Source organism: Cardiocondyla obscurior, linkage group LG22, assembly GCF_019399895.1.
Source record: "Cardiocondyla obscurior isolate alpha-2009 linkage group LG22, Cobs3.1, whole genome shotgun sequence".
In the NCBI taxonomy this organism is placed as follows: Eukaryota; Metazoa; Arthropoda; class Insecta; order Hymenoptera; family Formicidae; genus Cardiocondyla; species Cardiocondyla obscurior.
The window spans coordinates 2284925-2304007 of record NC_091885.1 but is presented as its reverse complement, the minus strand read 5'-3'; the positions used below and the strand labels follow the sequence as shown (position 1 = coordinate 2304007).

General features: G+C 46.1%; 1 protein-coding gene across 4 annotated transcripts in view; it reads left to right on the top strand.

Annotated features, from left to right (window-relative positions):
• Positions 1–19083, top strand: part of Hth (Meis homeobox homothorax) — a 388286-nt gene that overhangs the window by 226620 nt on the left and 142583 nt on the right. The gene's annotated exons all lie outside the window — the stretch shown is intronic.

Sequence of the window (19083 nt, the reverse complement as noted above, 5' to 3'; positions counted from 1 at the left end):
AAAGCCGATACGACGAAGACTCGTCGTATAAGTGCCAATTATTTTATTCTGCACATAACGCTAGTTTGCGAAATAATCTTTGTAAGAAAAAAAGTTTCTTTTTTGACGGGCTGCATTTGTGTAAATATTACATGGACGTCTCGTTAGTCAATCGGAGCACATCGCCAAATAATTTTAGACCTGCCGTGAAAGCTTCTATTAGAATACGCTGATATCATTCGATATAATTTTCTAGTAATAACAGTTACCCAATTATTATTTAACAAGTACTAATATTTCTTCAACACACTTAGAAACCTTTGTGCGGGATTTTCTTTCCGTGAGATTTTTTATATCAATTGTATGCATTACTTTCGTATTCTATAGTTCGTCTTACGCTCCTCCACAATATATCTGTAATTATCACTTACGCTTCTTTCTCTCCCCGATCAAGAAAGTCTTGATCGTAAACTGCTCCCCGAGTAAATAAATAATACAAGTGGGGTAATTAAAAAAATTAATTGCCTCTTATGGAGATTGCACAACTCGGCGATTTAAAAAAAAAAAACCAATTTATGTTTTTAACTACTAATAATTTTCATTATATTTCTTAAGTGTGCTGTAAAGTATAAAGTTGTACGTAATGACATCTGCCGTCCATAAATCCACTTTTATTCGCTCGAATTAATCTTTAATTATTTTGAATCGCATCGCGCGTAAAAGCGAGGGAAAAGACGTCGTTGTTTTATGCGTGCACTACGTGTGCGTTCAGAGGGAGGAGCGAATCGTTAGCCGCATAAACAAGTTTTAATCGGCCTCGGGCATTCGGTGCGCTGAATAAATATTAATATCGATGACGCCGATTGGCCAATCAGAAATACGATTTACGAAACAGGTCGCTGATAACTCCGATGGCTTCGCGCGCGAACGATTCGGCTTGGCGATAATTAGCGGCTCGAATTATAGAGAAGCCGGGACTCTGTTAATCTTTTCTAAATTAAGCGCGACCGTGAAAAGACGGGTGCAACTTGCGTAACCACTTTACAAAACCACACGGCTGGGTATCGCGTGTACATAAAATCCAGGCTGAACAGCTGTTGATTGGAAAGAATGATCGACGAGCGACTCGGAAGAATTCTTTTTTTACGACAAAACTTTTTTCATATTGGCAGGCTCGTTGTTTTACTCCGTTATTACGCGTGCGCGGTCCTATTGCCACCGATATCGTGCCGACCTTCTTCGAGCGGCGTCGAGACTCCTCGCGACGCGCCAGAGATAAGCATCGAGCCGAGAGCACGTTACGTGGTTGCGAGTGACTCGCGTTTGATAAGTGATCGAATCGTTCCGGAGATGCATCGGGCCTCGATATTGCGAAGGGCCAAGTATCACGCATGCGTACGCTGTTCGCGGGCCGTCTCCTCCGTCTGTTCTTCTCTCTTCCGACCTCCCTCTCTTCTGGAGCAGAGGTACCCTCCGCGAAGAAAGGACGACGCGAGCGCGAGAGAGCGAGTCGGCCCTTGTCGTCGAAGAGAAGATTGGCGTTCGAGAGCGAGGAGGACGGAATTTCGCGTGTGCGAGAGTGCCGGTCGACATGCGAGCAAAGCGGTAGAGAAAGCGAGAGGAACGGAAAGAGAGGAGAGGAGAGGAGAGCCGAGGGAAAGGGTGCCGCGATCTCCATGGCAACGAGGCGAGGCGGGAATGCGACGGTAACCATGGCAGCCGCGGGTTCCTCTCTCGGGCCGACCTGTCTGTCCCTCTTTCTGGCCTCTCGTCCTCCTCGTTCTCCTCATCTGGACCTCTTCCTTCCGCCCACGGAGCGGGTAAGCGGTCGCACGGACGCCGCTCCTCTCTGGAGCCGATCCGTAAAGAAAAGAGGGGCGGACTTGGGCTCGCGCCACTCTGGAGAGAAAGGGTTTTTCTTTTTCTTCTTTTCCTTCTTCGTTTCGCGCAGCCTCACGTGGAGCCTTTTTTCCGTGTTTAAGAGCATCGAGTCAATTCCGATGCGCGTTGAAAGTACTCGTACAGCGACCGGCGGCTCCGCTACGTGAAATTTCGTTTAATTTGTCATATTCAAATTGCATCCAAATAAAATTCGCGATTTACGTCCATAAGATTGATATGAAATATCGTTCTATTTTCGTGAACGTGAGCTCGCTAGAATAACTCTTTGCTATTTTGTTCAGCGAATGTAAAAAAAAGATTAAAAAAAAGCAGACGAGTTGCCTTTTCATTCTTTCCAATGCGATTTTTTTTTTTTTTTTTTTTGCGTTTTCAATTATAAATTATCTTAACGTTTCCGTAAGCAAACAGCACGTCAAACCTGCATACATTTAAGTACGTAGTTGAAAGCTATCGACATTCTTCGATGCGGAAACGCGGTTCGCCACTCGGCTCGGGCGCGGAATATCGTAGACGCTTGATTATGTACGACTGTCGAGGAATCCTGAGATTCCAGGCGTCGTTTAACTCTCGATACGTTGCGCGACGACGCGGCGAGAGTCGAGTTTCTGCGTCGACGACGACATTAACGTGCCTCTGTGTTTTCCCTGACTGCATATTTCCGTCTCGCTCGTCTATTACGAACGCGATGATGGAGGCATATTTCGTTGTCGCCTGTGTTATTTGAAGTTTTATAGGAATGGTTTTAAAACGGTATATTTTAATCGGTTTGGCATTTTTTTTTATTTATTTATTTATTCTTTTTTTTATTGCGATTATTAAAGAACGTTCCAATTTTTCTCGTTTCTACTTTAATAGTTCATGTTTTTTTCTATTAAAATAAAAAAAAAAAAGAGGCGATCGATACGACGTTCGGGCGTTTTAACGTCGCTAAAAATTGAAGGCTCATTTTAAAGGACGCTGCTTTCGATAACTATTCCAAGTCACTTTGAATAAAGTATTGTTGGCATCGTAATTTCAGAGCGCGGCGTTTGTGCCGGAATTTCGGCCGCGACTTCGAACGGGAAGGGGACGAAACGAATTAGGATGCGGTAACAAAACAAATTCGTCGAAATTTCGTCAGAGACCGGGTACACGACCGCCCGCGCGCGGTGGATCTCGTTACGTTTACTGGTAGAAGGAGGTTAGCCGAGACTGGGAACGGGGTGGATGCTGGAGAAACGGAGGTGAAAGAGGAGGAGAACGGGTGGAATTCTCTCGGTTTGGTTTTTCATGGGTCGCACATCACCTCCCGCTTCTCTTCTCCCCGTCTCCATCGCGCGGAACCACCGTACTGTGCACACCCGCTACCACCCCTTTCGCCACCCCCTGCCCCCTCCCCCTCCCGCGTATCGCCCTGCAATAGCACACGGCATGGCTCCCTTTTCTGTGAGTGTGTAACGTAATGTAAGGGTTGCGCCCGCGTCGGCGTTTGGGGTGAGAGAGTTTAAAACCCCTCGGGGCTTGAGGTCCGGGCCGGTTAGATTTATCGGATGTTTTGGTTGGCGGCCATTGTTAGCCACCCTCTCTCTACGCTCTTCCTCTCTTTCACCACTCTACGCACAGTGGCGTAACTCGTGCTACGTCGTTGCTAGGAAATCATTTTTCAATCTCCCGCAGTGCATTTCGAATGTCTATGGGTGATGAAAGAATTGACGTAGCCGAATATATCACCGCGTTGTACATTTTGTCACGTTTTCTACTTTCTGGCCGGCATAATATCGCTTACGTTTCTTACGCCGACGTGTCAATGTAATTAACAAAATTTATTAGAAATTAAAAAAAATTCGTCAAACATCGTTAATTACACAGTTTAAAATATAAGTCCATTTAGGAAATGAAAGAAAACTCGTTCTACAATTTGCGATACTTTGTTACTTTATTAAATTTAAAATACTAGAATACAAATTATATAATGCGAGATGATTATTGTAAAAATCACAGAGAAGGATAATACGGGTAAATAATTTCAGTGCGCGAGCTAATTGGGGACTTGATCGGATAATGTCAGGAAAGTTTGATCACGACTGTAGGCCTCGCGGAAGAGAATTTCGTTACTAGTTGAGAGCAAGTTACACAATAGCTGGACCGGCGATAGGTGATGGCGGCGGAGAATAGCCGAGGTAGAGAGTTTCTCTCGCGCGGAGCCGCCACAGGGCCACCTCGTGTTCTTCGATTAGCAAGAGACCGACCCGACCATGACCTCTCCCTCTCTCTGTCGCTTTTCGTCTCTCTCTCTCTTTTTTTCATCGTCCATCGCGCACCGTGCCATAGGTGGAGAAGATTCTCCTTCGGTCTCGCCTCCGCGCTCGCTCCGTTTCTCTCGTGCTTCATCTCGCGGCACTGATTGGACGATCCATCACTGTTGCGTCTCTCTCCTTTTCTCACTTGGCTCTTTCATCCTTCTCCGTCTCTCCTTGTTCTCTCCGATGTCTATTGCCAAGGAGTCGGACATAGGGAAACGTACGTGCGCGTATGCACATTCGTACACTCGTATACGCGTACACGCGTGTACACACATATTTTATCCGCGTATATGTTGTATATATAAAACATTTATGCATGTAAGCGTTGCGTAGAAACGTGCGTGTATGTGTACTTCGTACACGTGATCGCGCGGATGCATATGTGCGCGTATACGCGTGTATATTATGTGCACGCGTAGCGTACGTTGTCACGCTACGTTGTACTCGCGCATACAGCGACTCTCGAGCGTATGCACACGCGCGTATTGGACTTTCGTACACCGGCGACCATCGCCCAGAGGGTCGGCCATTCTCGTAAGAGGGTGGAAGGGTAATTGGTTCCCATGGAGGCAGAAAACGCCTCGCTCGAAAATGTCTCGCCGAAACTGCACGACGTAGCTGGAATGCACTAACGGCAATAGTTGATAGAAATAAAAAGGCGGAAACACATTTTTCGAGAGACGCGAAGTTGTTTTTAACTGTGCCGGTCGATGATTGCGAACGGAAATAATTAACGATAACGGTAACGTCTTTGTTATAGGCTTTCGTACATTTTTGAGATAAAAACTATTCGTTGTGATCGCTGGCCTTTTTTCTTTTTTTTTTTCTTTTTTTTTTCTTTTTTTTTTTTCTTTTACTGGCTATTTCAACTACACGTGGGAAAAGAAATGAAGTAGCTTGAATACGAAAGAAACGTACGCGCACGATAAACGCGATATTGTATATATATATAAGCTATAAAGGGAATATATAAGCTTGCCACCATCCACAGTTCGTATTCATTAGTTCCTTATTCAAAGCCACGGAAATAGTTCCAGAGTTGCGAGAGGCACAAAGCACAAAGCTCTGTCGCGGAACAAAGAGAGGTAAAGGGAACGCGGAATAGGAGATAGTGAAAGAGCGAAAGCGAGAGAATTGCAGATTTCATGAAGCCCAAGATAGGCACAATGGTTTAGCTGGCGAGTACATCATCTCTACCTACCTCCCGCGCCGTCCCTCTCTCTGTCCCGTATTTCTTTCTCTATCGCGCTTCGTACGTGTCTCTCGGTCTCTCTGCAATATTCATATGTGTTGAATATATTAATGCGCCGAGAGATATGTAAAGCGTGCGCTGGAAAGTGCGCTGTCTCCGTTAGCTGCCGCTTGCTGGCTGCTGTCTGCCTGGCTGGCTGGCTGGCTGGCTGGTGCAATATTAGTGAAATGTGTCTCGGAGTGCGCCCATGTGCGGCACCGATATTAAACAGCAGCCGTCATTGCATCTGCCCTCCCGTAACCCGTCTGTTCCATACGCGTTTTCAGTTTCCATCGGGAATCTCGTTGGTCCTCCGATTCCAGATCCCCTCTGCACTTTTCTTTTTTTTTTTCCCCTCTCTCTCTCTCTCTCTCTTTCTCTCTTAGTTTCTACTTCCGTTTTTCTGGTTTTCTTTTCGCGCACATTCTCCCGATATGCCGCTGCTGCTGCCATTGTAATTCATCGAGTGTGCAAAGCTATTGTTATATATTTTTTTTAGGATATAAAAATTCGACAACTCGTTCAAAAGACTCGCCAAGGCAGGTGATCGTAATCACCAGCGCCTTTAAAATATATTCATATTTATTTTCTTTGTTAAATTTTGTACTTAATTAAAACGCGCAAGTTTTTTTTATTTTTTTTATATTTGTGACTATGTGAAAATGATAATGCATCTGAAATAATATTTTTTAGAAATAATTTATCAGACGCGAGAAAGAAAAATAATACATTATAGTACAATTAATTATCTATAGATGCTATTTAAAGTTTTTTTTTTTTAGATTTTTCTTTAGAATAATATTCTTAATGTACCTTTCTGATACCAGTCAAGTCATGGTAGCCTCGTATTACACATCGATAAGCGAGTTCTCTCTTTTAACCTTCATATGCAGATACCACGCCGAGGCTATTACTATGCAAAGTAATTACGACTTCACACCCGGCTTCTTGCGTAACAACATGCTCCAATGAGTATTCCATTTACTTGATGATTCAATTTAAGCCTCCGTAGAATTTGTTTTTTTGCGCGGTCGTATTTTAGCGTGTTATTCTTAAGAATTTATCGTATAACGGACGCAATAAAGTTGAACGGGTCTAGAAATCGTATAATTAAAATAAAAAGTTCACCAAGAGATCGTATCTTGTTCTTCACAAAAAAGAAAAAAGAAAAAAGAAAAAAAAAGAAAGAAAGCGACACGACGTAGTCATCGATATTTCCGAAGAAGTCGCGTATTGTAACTCTGTTTCGACAATGCATTGGTCCGCTTCCACACAATTTTTTTTTGTTACGCTGAGAGATATGAATACTGTTGGAAGAGAGTGCTAGCGCGCGGCCCGAGTTGAAGCCGCGCAAGAGAAAAGGGACGCGTGGAAGGGGTGGGCTTCGCGATGTAACAATACGGATGCAGTACGGTATAATCGGTAGTACCGGCACACGCCGACCTTCTCTCTCTCGTCCCTTCGCGTTGATCCTCTCGGCTGTGTATCCTCCACCTCCGGCATGCCCCTGCACGATTCTCTCAACCTACGGCCCGGCCCCGGCAGCAGCAGCAGCAGCAACAGCGGCAGCAGCAGCACCCAACCCAGACCCTGGAGCTGTCAAACGCAGGCCGAATCTTCTTCTGCTCGTGACAGCCTGGAAATGAAGAGAGTGCCCCGCGTGGCGTATCCTACCCGCTTTCGTACGTTAACGCACGTTCTAGGTACGTACGTACGATTCGTGCACACACGTGCGAGCGGGCGGGCGCGCGCTTACATTATCCCTTTAATATGTGGTCGGGCACCGACGTGAATACCGTTCGCGGAATGAAGCGAGAAAATGGATCCACGGTCCTTTTTCTCTGGACCCTTTCTTTTCGCCCCCGCTTCGATTCTGGCGATCGCTTCCGGGCATATTTGCTTCTTTGTACATCGACCGCGTCGGCGTTCTTCGTTTTGTCTGTTACGTAAATTGGGCGATTAATCGTGACACACTTTTTTTTTTTTTTTTTTCTTTTTGTATTTGACGTATGCTTACTTAAAATGTAATTTGCTATACAGATCAGATTTGAAGTTAATACTGTTTGCTAAAAATTATCCCGGTCGTGTATTATTGGACGCGTGAATTTCGACTTGTAGCGTTGTTATTGCTTTCTTTCATTTTTTTTTTTTCTTTTTCTTTTTTGATCGAGCGGGAGGTTTTATCGCGTTGGTAGTTACTTTAAGGAACGGGCTAAAGAGTCTGAAAGGGTCCCTACCCCGCCGATTACGAAGCACTTTTCGAGCGCGATCATTAGCGCAATTATTATTGTGTCGGAGCACAATGAGCGCACCGCCATCGCCGACAACAATAGATGCTGAAGGTGAAGAGGCGAAGGGATGAAGCGCGCACCGGCGATGAAGCGAAGTGGCTGGCCGTAGAAAAGAGGAGAGCCGGTAGATCGCCGTGATGGAACGAAATGAAAATAGAACAAAGGCCGCGAGCGAGCACGTAAAAAAATGCTAATGAACAGACGCGGCCATTGTCGTTAATTGCATTTTGTTTTCTACCGCGTAACTCGCGCCAACGTCGTTTGATGCGCAGTCCTTTCACGGCAGCGCGGAGCATCGCGATTTCTCTTTAAAAAAATTTATCTTTAGATAATAGATCTCACGAGTGTACCGACAACGTGGTTTTTTTACATGTTATTACGAGGTAACTTCGTTGAAAAATATTGATCCCGAACGCTACGATCTTTTGTTGTGCATTGACGCTTTAACATTATATACTTGTTGCAATAGGGCGAGCCTGTCGTATGTTAAAACGCGTTGAGATAGTTCGATTTAATTCTTTTATTTATTCTTATATTTTCTTATAAATATAAAATTAAATATAAAATATTCTTATATTTTATCTATATTATTCGAAAACAGGTGTATGTTAGAAATTTTCTAAAATTCTTGCCGAAACATTTTTCTTAATAGCGGCCGTGCCGATTTTAATTACGGGTTCCTTCCTTTTATCGAAATTTCCTCGTAATTGAGATGTCGTGCTCTCTCGGTCTTCGTACATCCCTTCTCCATCGCCTTCTCACCATTGAGAATGAGGCGCGCACAAATTATTATGCCGGACCAGGCGGCGGGACCTCTCGCCGTTATCTCCTCGCCTGCTTGTTCCTCACTCCGCTCTATTAGTTGCCTGTGTCCCGAGAATCTATATGGCGCGGTCGTCTCCTCCCCCGCCAGCCGTTGGCCGCCTTTGACATTCGCGCGAAACGATTCGCCTGGGATCTAACGGAATTCGGTGAAATACTGCGACTCGGTTTCGACACCTCGACATCATTAATTAGCGGATGTCGCACGACTTTTATTCGAGCCGCTTCGCGTTTAATTACAACGGCGAGAGAACAGAAGAGACTCGCAGAGGTTGTTCTGTGTGTTACTCCCGGCTACCTGCCGGACGTGACACACTGGCTCTCACGACCAACGCGTGCCTCCGACTGGTATCGTCTGGTATCGACGGTGTCAAACACATACAACGCTGCACGTGGACCAACTAACGTCGTAAACGCCGATCGTGTATACGATTCGATAATGAGGCCGTAGCTCCTTCGATCGCAAACGGCTGGCGCGCGAGAATGTGTCAGGAGGCTGCAATTAATTTTTCTCTGTTAAAATTAGATGTGCCGTATCGTTAATCGTTGAACGCTCTAACGAAACGTTTAAAAAATTTTATTCGATATACTGTATTAACTGCAAATCGTGCATTCAGCTAACAAGATAACGGAAAACGGTGGTTGATTTATCATAAATACAGATTAATTTTCGGCGTTACTCTTGAATTAAGCGTCCCTTTGTTTGTTTGTTCTGGTTTAATTCTTTCGCGAGGTGCAACCATCGAGGGTCCGCGGTATAGGTCAATAGGAAACTAATTGTCGGTGCTTGAAGGGTACAGCTAGAAGCAGAGGGGAGTGGCGTAGCGACGTTCGCAGTTGCTCGGAGGGTCGATTCGAGGGTGGTCGAAAAGTCTAAGCACTCGATGAAAGTAGCGGGCGGTGCGGTGGACGGTGAGACTAGACGGTTGCGATGGTGGTGATGCCGCCGCGGCGATAGTCGGTGGTGATGCTGGCGGTGTAGTGATAGTCAGGGGAGAACGAGGACACTCGAGTGAAGAGGGCCGACAACAGATTGCCACGGCGAGAGAAACAATGCAGTCCCTCCCCTTGCTGCCCCTCTAATCTTCCCTTCTCGGATGCAATCCGCACGCAACGCGTGCTTCTACGAGGCACTCGATGACTCGGCATCGAGTGTTTCAATGGCGTATTGACTCGGTTACCAAAGTGACACGATCACGCGTCCGCGCGCCGCGCTCCGTATCTCCTTGCACGAGGTGATAACGATGCGACGTAATTGAAAGGGAGATATTAATTTTTTTTTTTTCCTCTCAACGCAGCTTTTCATTTTAGATTAAAATTCTGCACGTAACATTTTTCAAGTTTAATTTTAATTTTAATTTTATTTTAATCGGTACTCGAGTCTTTGGAGTCTTTTCGTAATTTCGGGGAGATCGGAGATTAATGTAGAAGCGTTAGTTTCCGACTTTGAGAAAGGTCGATGATACGACGGCGAATGGGTGCGTTGACGTGACTCGATGGATGCATTTTTAACGTAACCAAAATAGCGGCGGGATCGCAGTTTAGAATAGCTTTCGAAGAGAGCGAGGGAGACGAGATAAAGGGATTTAAAGAGAAAAATAACAATGTAGAAAAAAAAAAAAAGAAAGAAAAAGAGAAAGAGAGTGAAGAAAATCGGAACAGACAAAAGAGCGACAGCTGTAACAAAATAACCGCGACGATTTTAATTTTATTTTCGGCTATATGCTTTCTCAACGTTCTATTTGAAAAATCTCAGTCTCAAATATTTCATATTGTAACAATGTAGGTAATGTGGTAATTTCCCATTGTGTAAAAAATGTTAAAATTAATATCGGCTATGGTTAATCGAATGTCTCGAGTAAAATAAAAATGCAGCGTGCTTGAAGTTGTTTTATAACGCGATGCAGTGGGAACGCAAGTAAATATGAGCTGGCATACGTAAGATCGCGGGAATACGTTTGCAGAGCTAGAAGTCCCGAGGTCAGACCGTACCTAAAGCGACACGACGATGGCAATATCGACAGTCGTAAAGCTAACCCCTTATGGCGGTGTGCAGCACGCCTCGCATAGCACGTCGCTATCTCACGTGAGGCCAAAACGAGAGTGAACCGGTGGACGGAATAGGGAAAAGTTGCGCCGCCTGATATGCAGATAGAAGAAGTAGGTGTTTGAGTATGTAACGTCGCACGAAAGACCGTCGCGTGGGCGAGACGTCCCGTTACTTTACGATTATTTTATCGTCGACCGTCGTTGCCGTCGCAGCGAAGTCACCGAAGGAAAAGAAAAAAAGAAAAAAAAAGAAGATAGAAGCGATCGAGCTAAAATGAAGGGATAAGAACGTGTAGCTAGTTTTCAGTACTGAGATACGTGGCGTCGCTCGCACTTTAACGAAGCAAAAGTTCATAAAATGCGGAAAATTGTGACGCGTCCTAGCGCGATACGCAAGTCGTTAACGATAACATACGTGCATCTTTTTTTTTTTGTCGAGGAATTTCGCGAGTCTCATTTCTGTTGAACGTAATGTATGAAAAACTGAATATTTGATTTATCGCAAGCAAAATTGAAGTGTGTGGAAACAGAGGGAAAGCAAGGGCAATTTGCATGTTGTGTATTAGAGTAGTGAATGTAGTATCGGTTACGAGGACGATTAACGTAAGTCGAGATGGGAACCGCGGCGCGTGGACAGACGATCGTACGACCTCGTAAATCAATGCATGCTCAGATTGCGCTCGTATTAGTGTCGGTTTTACGGCGCACTTAGAAAGATAGATTAAGTGCGCGACCTTAGCGCCGATCAATGGAACCAGATTGCCGATGGTCGCGGTTAACGATTAATGTTCCCGCCCCATTAAAATTGGAATGAGATATTTAAAGCGTGACTCGCGCCGCGATCAACCCGATCCAGGACGTTGATCCTTCGCGTGTCAACATCACGTGTCGGTGCTGTTGCCGCTGCTGCTCGGAGATTATGTAAAAGATATTTTAAGGCTCGCGACCCCTGTCTCTCTCCTCATGATTAATGAAGAAGACGAATTTATAGAGGTACCGCTAGCAAGGTCACCATGGTGTCTTAACGTCGCTTCGAGTGCATTATTCGTTCTGTGAACAATACTTGAGAGCCTCTCCGTTATTTGCATATCTTTAACATCTTGTAACTTTTTATTATTTTTTTTTTTTTTTTATTTTTTGTAATACTCGGGATACACGCGTGTTTAACGTGCCGCGATAAAAAAAGAAATAATTTTAATAACACTCGGATACTTTCATCAATTTTTATATCGAGTAAAAAGTGTTATAAATTTATCTATCGTCAATTTGCATCGCACACACGCCCGCGTAAGCGTTCACGAACTTGAAAACAACGACTACAACACGGAACCACGACTGCAACGTCGCGTATGTAAATGCGCAGAGGCACCTGCAGTGATAAATTGATTATTCCCGACCCTCCCTCTCGAGTCTCTTCCTTTTCCTACCGGCGGTTCTCTCGAGGCCTCTTGAGCAACGTGACTGCTCGATCGGCTTGCCTCTAGGTCGCATTATAATAAATACATAATGTCGATACTTTATATTTTACGCAGGCAGAATTTAAAGAATACCGTAAACGGCACCCTCGAGCACTGAGCCTGCAATTTCGCAAATTTCTTAAGCGCCTAAGATATACGAAGGATGGAAAGCGAGGCCAACTGTAGCCCGTGCATTACGAAAATTGATCGAATTTTTATTTTAAACATAAAATAATAAAATATTAATGAATATAATATAAAATATAAATTGCTAAAAATATTAATACGAATGTGAGTATTGGATAGTTAAATACCATCAATGTATTTTATTTTTTTATTTCAAATTCGTGTCGCATACATTTTTAATTACGGCGAGGAAAAATGTACTCATCAGGCGAAAGATTTGGGTAAAAGTTAGCTTGGCTATATATAAAATGGAATTTAGTTTGATGGAATGTCGTTTCCATTCCAAGCAGTGGGCCTCCCTCGCTCCTTTCTCGATGTTTACTTCGCACGCCATCCTCCGCTGGGAACATGTGTGCGAGCCCGTGTTAAGACGACCCTCGCGTTTTCTGCCTACCATCATACCAATCTCGAATGCTTAGGAATGAGCAAGTCTGTAGCCACCTAAAGCAACCGATCGGACGGATCGCCATATTCGGATCTATATGGCTCTCCCTGCGAGATTCGACAGCGTATTTTATGTTACGTATTGAAAATCGAAACAGAAAATTATTTTAATTTGATTAAATTAAACGTAATTTAAATATATATTTAAATGTGAATTATATCAATTTTTCTAAGACGATTACAGAAACTAAAAATAATTTATTTAATTAATCGGCATCGCGGAAAAGCAACGACAATAGCGCAGCAATAAAATCTCTACATCTTTTTAAATAGAGATATGCACATTGTAAAGTAAATATAGCGTTTAGTGGCGGCGGCGGCGGCTAGCGTATGTGACTTTTCCCGCTCGATTCCCTCCCCCCAGCCGCCGAGTACGGAGGTAGTAGTAGTAGAGCGCGTTCCCCCGCAATTTTCGATGGCCGGCGCTTCCACGGTACACCTACGCGCGCGTTTCGTGTGAGACTTAACGCACACCACGGCAAATTCACGTACGCTAGCCGCCGTCGTCGCAGCTAATGCCATATTCGTCTTTCGAGGTACGTATTTAGAAATATCGTCCGATAAAATTTATTCGCGACGCGATTAAATTCACATGACTAATCGCGTTTAATTAATTTGATTGCCTTCGATGATATACCGCCACGTTTCTTGAGGGAAAAAAAAAATATCTCGCTTCTTTAGTCCGGCTCGGTACGTAGGGATGTAAGTCAACGGAGCACTTAAGCCACGGTGCTGCGATACTCGGCACTAAATAACGCGGCGCGTCCAAAGAGAAGAGGCAAGGCAAGGCAAGGCACGGCCGCCGGCCTCGTTCTCGCCCTTTTGCCTGCCTTCGCGCCGCCGCCGTTTCTCCATTCCGTAGATGCGTGTCATGGATAAAAAGCTCCTTCCAAGTTGTGGCCAACCGTTCACGCGGCCTTATCGGCAATCGGGTTACGTCGACGCGGTCGATAGCCGACATGCTCGTATAAAATATCGCGGACCGACTTTTATATCTGCGCCCAAGTTTGACACACCGGGGAGAAGAGATACCCCGTATCTGATTTTTCTTCGTGGACGTTCGCGGAAAATTGAATCTCTGTTTGCCACGATAATTCATTGTTCGTATCGGAAGACCGGGATCTCCCGTTTCCTTCTGACTGCGAGCCAAGCGCGAGCGAGCCTCAAAAGTTCGCTGTCGTCCTTCGTCGATACGCGGGCCCTGGCGAAGGGTTGCTACGAATCGGTTACGGTAGCTCAGTGATTGTAGAGTGCTGAATCTGTCGCCACGTGTTTTATAGCGCGGCCAAATTGGCGAGAGAGCCGCAGCCCGAAAGGGGAAGTTGTAATAAAACGGATGTGCTAAACGTGTCACTCACTGTCACTGGTAGATGCCGGTGCCGGGTACCCTCGGGGGGCGGCGACGGAGCGGGAGGGCAGACAATTCGAATCTAGTAATATCGAGCATCGAAGAGAGGGGGTGGGCGGAGAAGGACAGGGCAGCGTTGTTTCTCTTGGTAAAACGGAAATTGAACCACGGCGGTCACGGCAGCCGTGAATTCGCACTCACTAGTTGCGACTGCGCCACAAATGGAAGTTCAGACAAATAAGAACAAAGAGCAGTTACTGCCGGCATTAATGAAACGAAAGAATACAAACGCGATGAAATTCATGAGCGAATAAGTCGCTCGTACTTTCTTATTTTAGAATCCTTATCGTGTCGCGCGTATTCGCTAATGTAAGGTCTCGTTAAACTCACGATATTCTACGATGATATAGCCGGCTATTTTGATTATTCTTAGCACGCACCGTGCGATCGTGATAACGAACAAGTGTAAAGTATAAAATGAGACTTACATACAGGCTGAAGAGGCTCGTTTTTTTTTCTTTTCTTTCTTTCTTTTCTTTATTTTAATTTTTTTTTCTATAAAATCCGAATCTGCCCGAAAAATCTTTCACGTAAATCGTCGGCCGAACGATTCTTTCGCGTCATTCTAACATCGCCGTCCGGGAACGGGTATCAGGCAAAAGTCGGGGCGCGCTATCGATCAAACGAACCAGTCGCCTGATCCCTCCGTCCGTGCCCCAAACGAATTCCAGTTGATCCAGCTAAGCGCTGTCCTAATATCGTCCGGTCGATTCTACGAGCGGATCTCTCCCGCGCTCGTTTTCAGGGATCGTAATGGCGAAGTGCCGAAACGTTGCCTTCGGTAAAACGGACGGGCGAGGAGTAAGAGAGAGAAAGAAAGAGCGGACCGGTCGGTCGAGCGACGCTGACGGGCCGGCATGAATAATGTCGACTCATTATTCTTTCGGGGGGATTTATCAGGTCGGAGTACCGATAACGCGCTCTTTTCGTTCGGTCGTTCCGCCGGTGAAGATGCATCCGGAGATAGCTATGCATTTATGCGCGTTGGCGGAGGATGAAGATTGGAGGGAGGGTTTACATTTCTTCTCTCTCCTTCTCCGTCCTCCCTTACCCGCCGCGCGTTAAGTCGTTCTCTGTTCTCCTCCACTTCTTCCCATTCTCGAATCCTTTACATCGTCTGGCACTATCCTCGTGCTCTTTCTATTGCCGATTTCCACCCTTCCTTCCTACCTCGCATCGAATTCACCTCGATCCTTCGGCACCCTGTGTATATTATAGTTAGGAGAATCTCAGTTCGGTTTCTGCGGGGCGCTAACAAGACGAGCCTGCGGGCCAGTCGCGTGAGTTATAGGCCTTCATGCGCACTTCCACACGCGTATTCCCTTTAAAACGCGCGCGCGATCGTGTGTACGTGCACGTACGTGCACGCCGACGGACGAACATAGCACGATATCACGGCCCCATCTCGTTGGAATAGAATATAGAGTGCATAGCGAAGCTGTCGCCAGTTTTCTGGCTCATTACTGGCCACCGGTGCTCATTTCTCTCGGCCAACCAGAAATTGGTTCGAGTCTCTTTGCTTACCGCGTGCGCAAATATGTCTGCTGAAGCTCGAATCAGCCGATTACGGTGCTGACAGCTTGCGGAAAATCGTGTATATCAAATCGTTTAAAGAACGTCTCGATGGATTTGAAATGACGATTTAAATGATCGAGCGTTAGAAAACTTGCGTTGGAAAAATTAAAAATACGAGAATCAAGGTGGAAGTTCGTCGACCGGATAGCTTCAGATCAGTTTATAATTATCACTTGAGTAGCGGGGAAAAAGGCGTAGAGATATGGAAATAAACGAGCGTTAACGCATCGCGACGCATGACGAGAGGTTTAAATGGCGTCGGGACGCCGCACATGGTGACAAAAAGTAAAAACCCGGGGCGCCGCAAGCTGAGCTCGTTGGCGCGAGAAGATCTCCGCCGCGGCTTACTAATCCCCAGGACGAAAGCCGATATGTTCTCGTTCGGGACACGTGCTCGTCACATGTCCCGAAAGCTATCCGCGCCTGTCAACGTAGACGGAGGCGACGACGGCGGCGACGAAAACGCAGACGACGAGGACACGCGTCGGGCGTCGGGAATGCCGTTGGTGCATCCACCGACGGCACGTTTCCATTAGCGCTTTTATTTGCGTGTGTTATAGCTAGTCGAACGACCAATTTTACTGCGGCCTCTTCTCCGCGAGAGATAACACCGAGCGGCCGTTCAAGGGAACCGCGCGGAAGTTTACGTAAACGCGAGTACCGCAAAGATTCCGGAGTCGCGTGCGCGAATTACCTGTTAATTGCGCTGCCCGTCGTTCGCATCAACAGGAAGCCCGGGGTTATTGTGACGATTCGGAAATTGCAAAACGGCATCTTGCCCATTCGCTAGCACGATCGCTTGCGAATGTAATTTTATAATTTAATATTTAATCGGTAATTGATTTATGAATTGAAAACGTGATAAGCAATTAAAGAATCTTATCTGATTCTTGCACGTGGCGAATATTTCGGTCATCGCGCACGACGCTGCGCGTTAATAATTTTCGCCGGTAGACCAAATTAAGACGGAGTCTCACGTCCTGCCGGTAATTATCACAGTAACAGCACCGTTGCTAGTAACAGCACATCACCGAAGCCGCAGCACGGTCCCGTGGCATTAATTAGTACAATCTTCGTACGTGCTCCGTTGGCAACGTTGCCCCGGAGATATCGCGGCTTTATCTATTTGTCTGCTTCTCGCAGTATCCACGGAGCGTGTTTTCTTCTCTATTACGATACAATCGTAGATACAAATGTTAAACTATAAAAAAAAAAAGCGACTGACTTTTATTAAAATTATTATTACTCGTCGAGGCTACGTTCGGCTGACGAGGCAAGCGTTGAGGTATTACGAAAAGATATAGCGTCTAGATGTAATGACATCCAGCACCTGTCACTATCAACGCGCCGTGCCAAAAATTTCGCTCTGTCCCGCGTGTCCCTCGCGCATTCCGTAATCCTCGTGACAGTTTATCTTTCGCTGTCCATTCGCTCGTAAATCCCACGGGCGTCTACTTACGCTTTCCCGCCGGTCCCTGAAAAAGGCGTCCGTGAATTAATGCGGATGCTCGGTACCGCGGATACAAATCGGCGATTTATCACGCAGATTGTTATCGAGCGCCGGCGGATCCTCGCGAAACCGGTAGTCGGGGTACGTCCGATGAATTCCAATGCGTACTCTCCTGCCACGGACCTAGTGCCCCTCGTGAGCCGCAATCTCTTCGCTTACGTGCCCGCGACTCTCGGGCGCGCGTAATTGATACGGCCATATACGCGCAAAGGAGCTGCTATGATTTCCTTCGCTACGGCCGTCGCACGCCCCGATCGATCTGTATTCGTAGGTCGTACGGCATAAAATACACTCGGCATATCCATGAATCAGATAACTGTCACAGTCGCTGCATCGATGTCTCAATCAGCGGCGTTCGTTCTTTCGCTCTCGCGCGGGCAGCGCGATACCGTTTCTCTGTACTCTCTCGTTCGCCACGGTCTGCACCTCTCTCTTTTCCGCCGGACACTTTATTTATCGTCATAATCCCACAATACGCGCTAGGTTCTCGCCCACTGAGCTTTGGGGACTCTGTTAACGCTTCGTATTTTTCTCTGGATCTCGTACAGATCGCAAAGAGAACGAGTTTGCGGTTAGGAGCGACCGTGCGAAGGAAAACTCCGTTCGCGACCGACGTGCTTCTTTTGTTTTGTTTTGTTTTGCTTTTTTTTTTTCTCTCGCCGTCGATGCTCTTTTTAACGAGGGTATACTTAGCTCCGTCAGATAAATTGGGGAAACCCTTTGGCGGCGGTTTTTTGTCAAACGATACTTATATCGAACATTTTCGTCGCCCGCGAATTTTTGCCCGCCTCTATATAAACAGCCGAAGGAATTAAAATCTGAGATCGCCGCTTTCGTTTCACGGGGGCGACATTCTTGAAACTCCAAAGTCTATCATAACAATAATATCCAAAGTGAATGGAACGAAAGGCGATGCTTTTAGACGGAGAGCCAAACGGAGGAGAGACCGACATTCCATCCGTTAATCCGCATAGCTCCAACATCTCCGGTCGTTTCTTCGTCCCTTCGTCTCATATTCCCAGTTCGTAGCGATAGGTAGATATTTCGGTCTCTTCCCTCTTCGTTCCGCAATACGCCGACGTGTCGTGCGTCATTGGGATTTCAGAAATTCAAGAGATTCTAAATTTTTATAATAAAAAAAAAAAAATTACGTTTTAGCGGTAATTTTAATAAACACGGAAATTTATCTTAACTTTTTAAAGTTAAGAAGACCAAGTTTGCCGAGAGAGGAAGAGAGAAAAATATAAATCTTAATTTTTTTTTTAATGGCCCGAGGACGTAATTAAAGTAGATAGAGAAAAATGTGCCAGCGTTATCTTAAATTGCTCGTCAATGTGCACGCGGTTGAAAATGTGCGCACAAGCGGCGCATTAAATTATGTGCGTCGCGCGGCTCATTTGTAAGACAAACTTCCCCGAAGTGTGCTTCACGCCGACCGGCATCGCGGGATGCAGCCATCTCCTTGCCGACGCGGCCATCGTTTCTGAGCGAGTTCCCCATCGCGCCTCATCTCTCCCACAATCGCCGATTAATCTCCCGGTTAAGCAGATTCCCGGATTAAGCGGCGCCCTCGTACGCGTCACGCAGATGCGCGGATACGTGCGCTCCGTGAAATCGTCCGCGACGATCCTCTCGCGTGCGCGACATGACGCGGCAGGGAACACCGGCGAGCCACATTTCATCGTCAAAAATAGTCCGAGAATCTGTGGAAGAGAGGGACTCGCGCCGCCGGTTGTGTACCGCGCGAGTCTACCGCGGAACTCACGGATCAGCTCGCGCCAGAAGAGCCGGGTGCGTGTTTTGGTGCAACGACCTTTCTCGCGATTTTCAGAGGCGTAAAATGAGCCGACGAGCACCTCGCTGCCGAAAGAACGATCGAACGTGGCCGTCTCCGTCTACTACCGAGCGAACTGATACCGCGCCTCCTTCGGCGAGCGATCGATGATC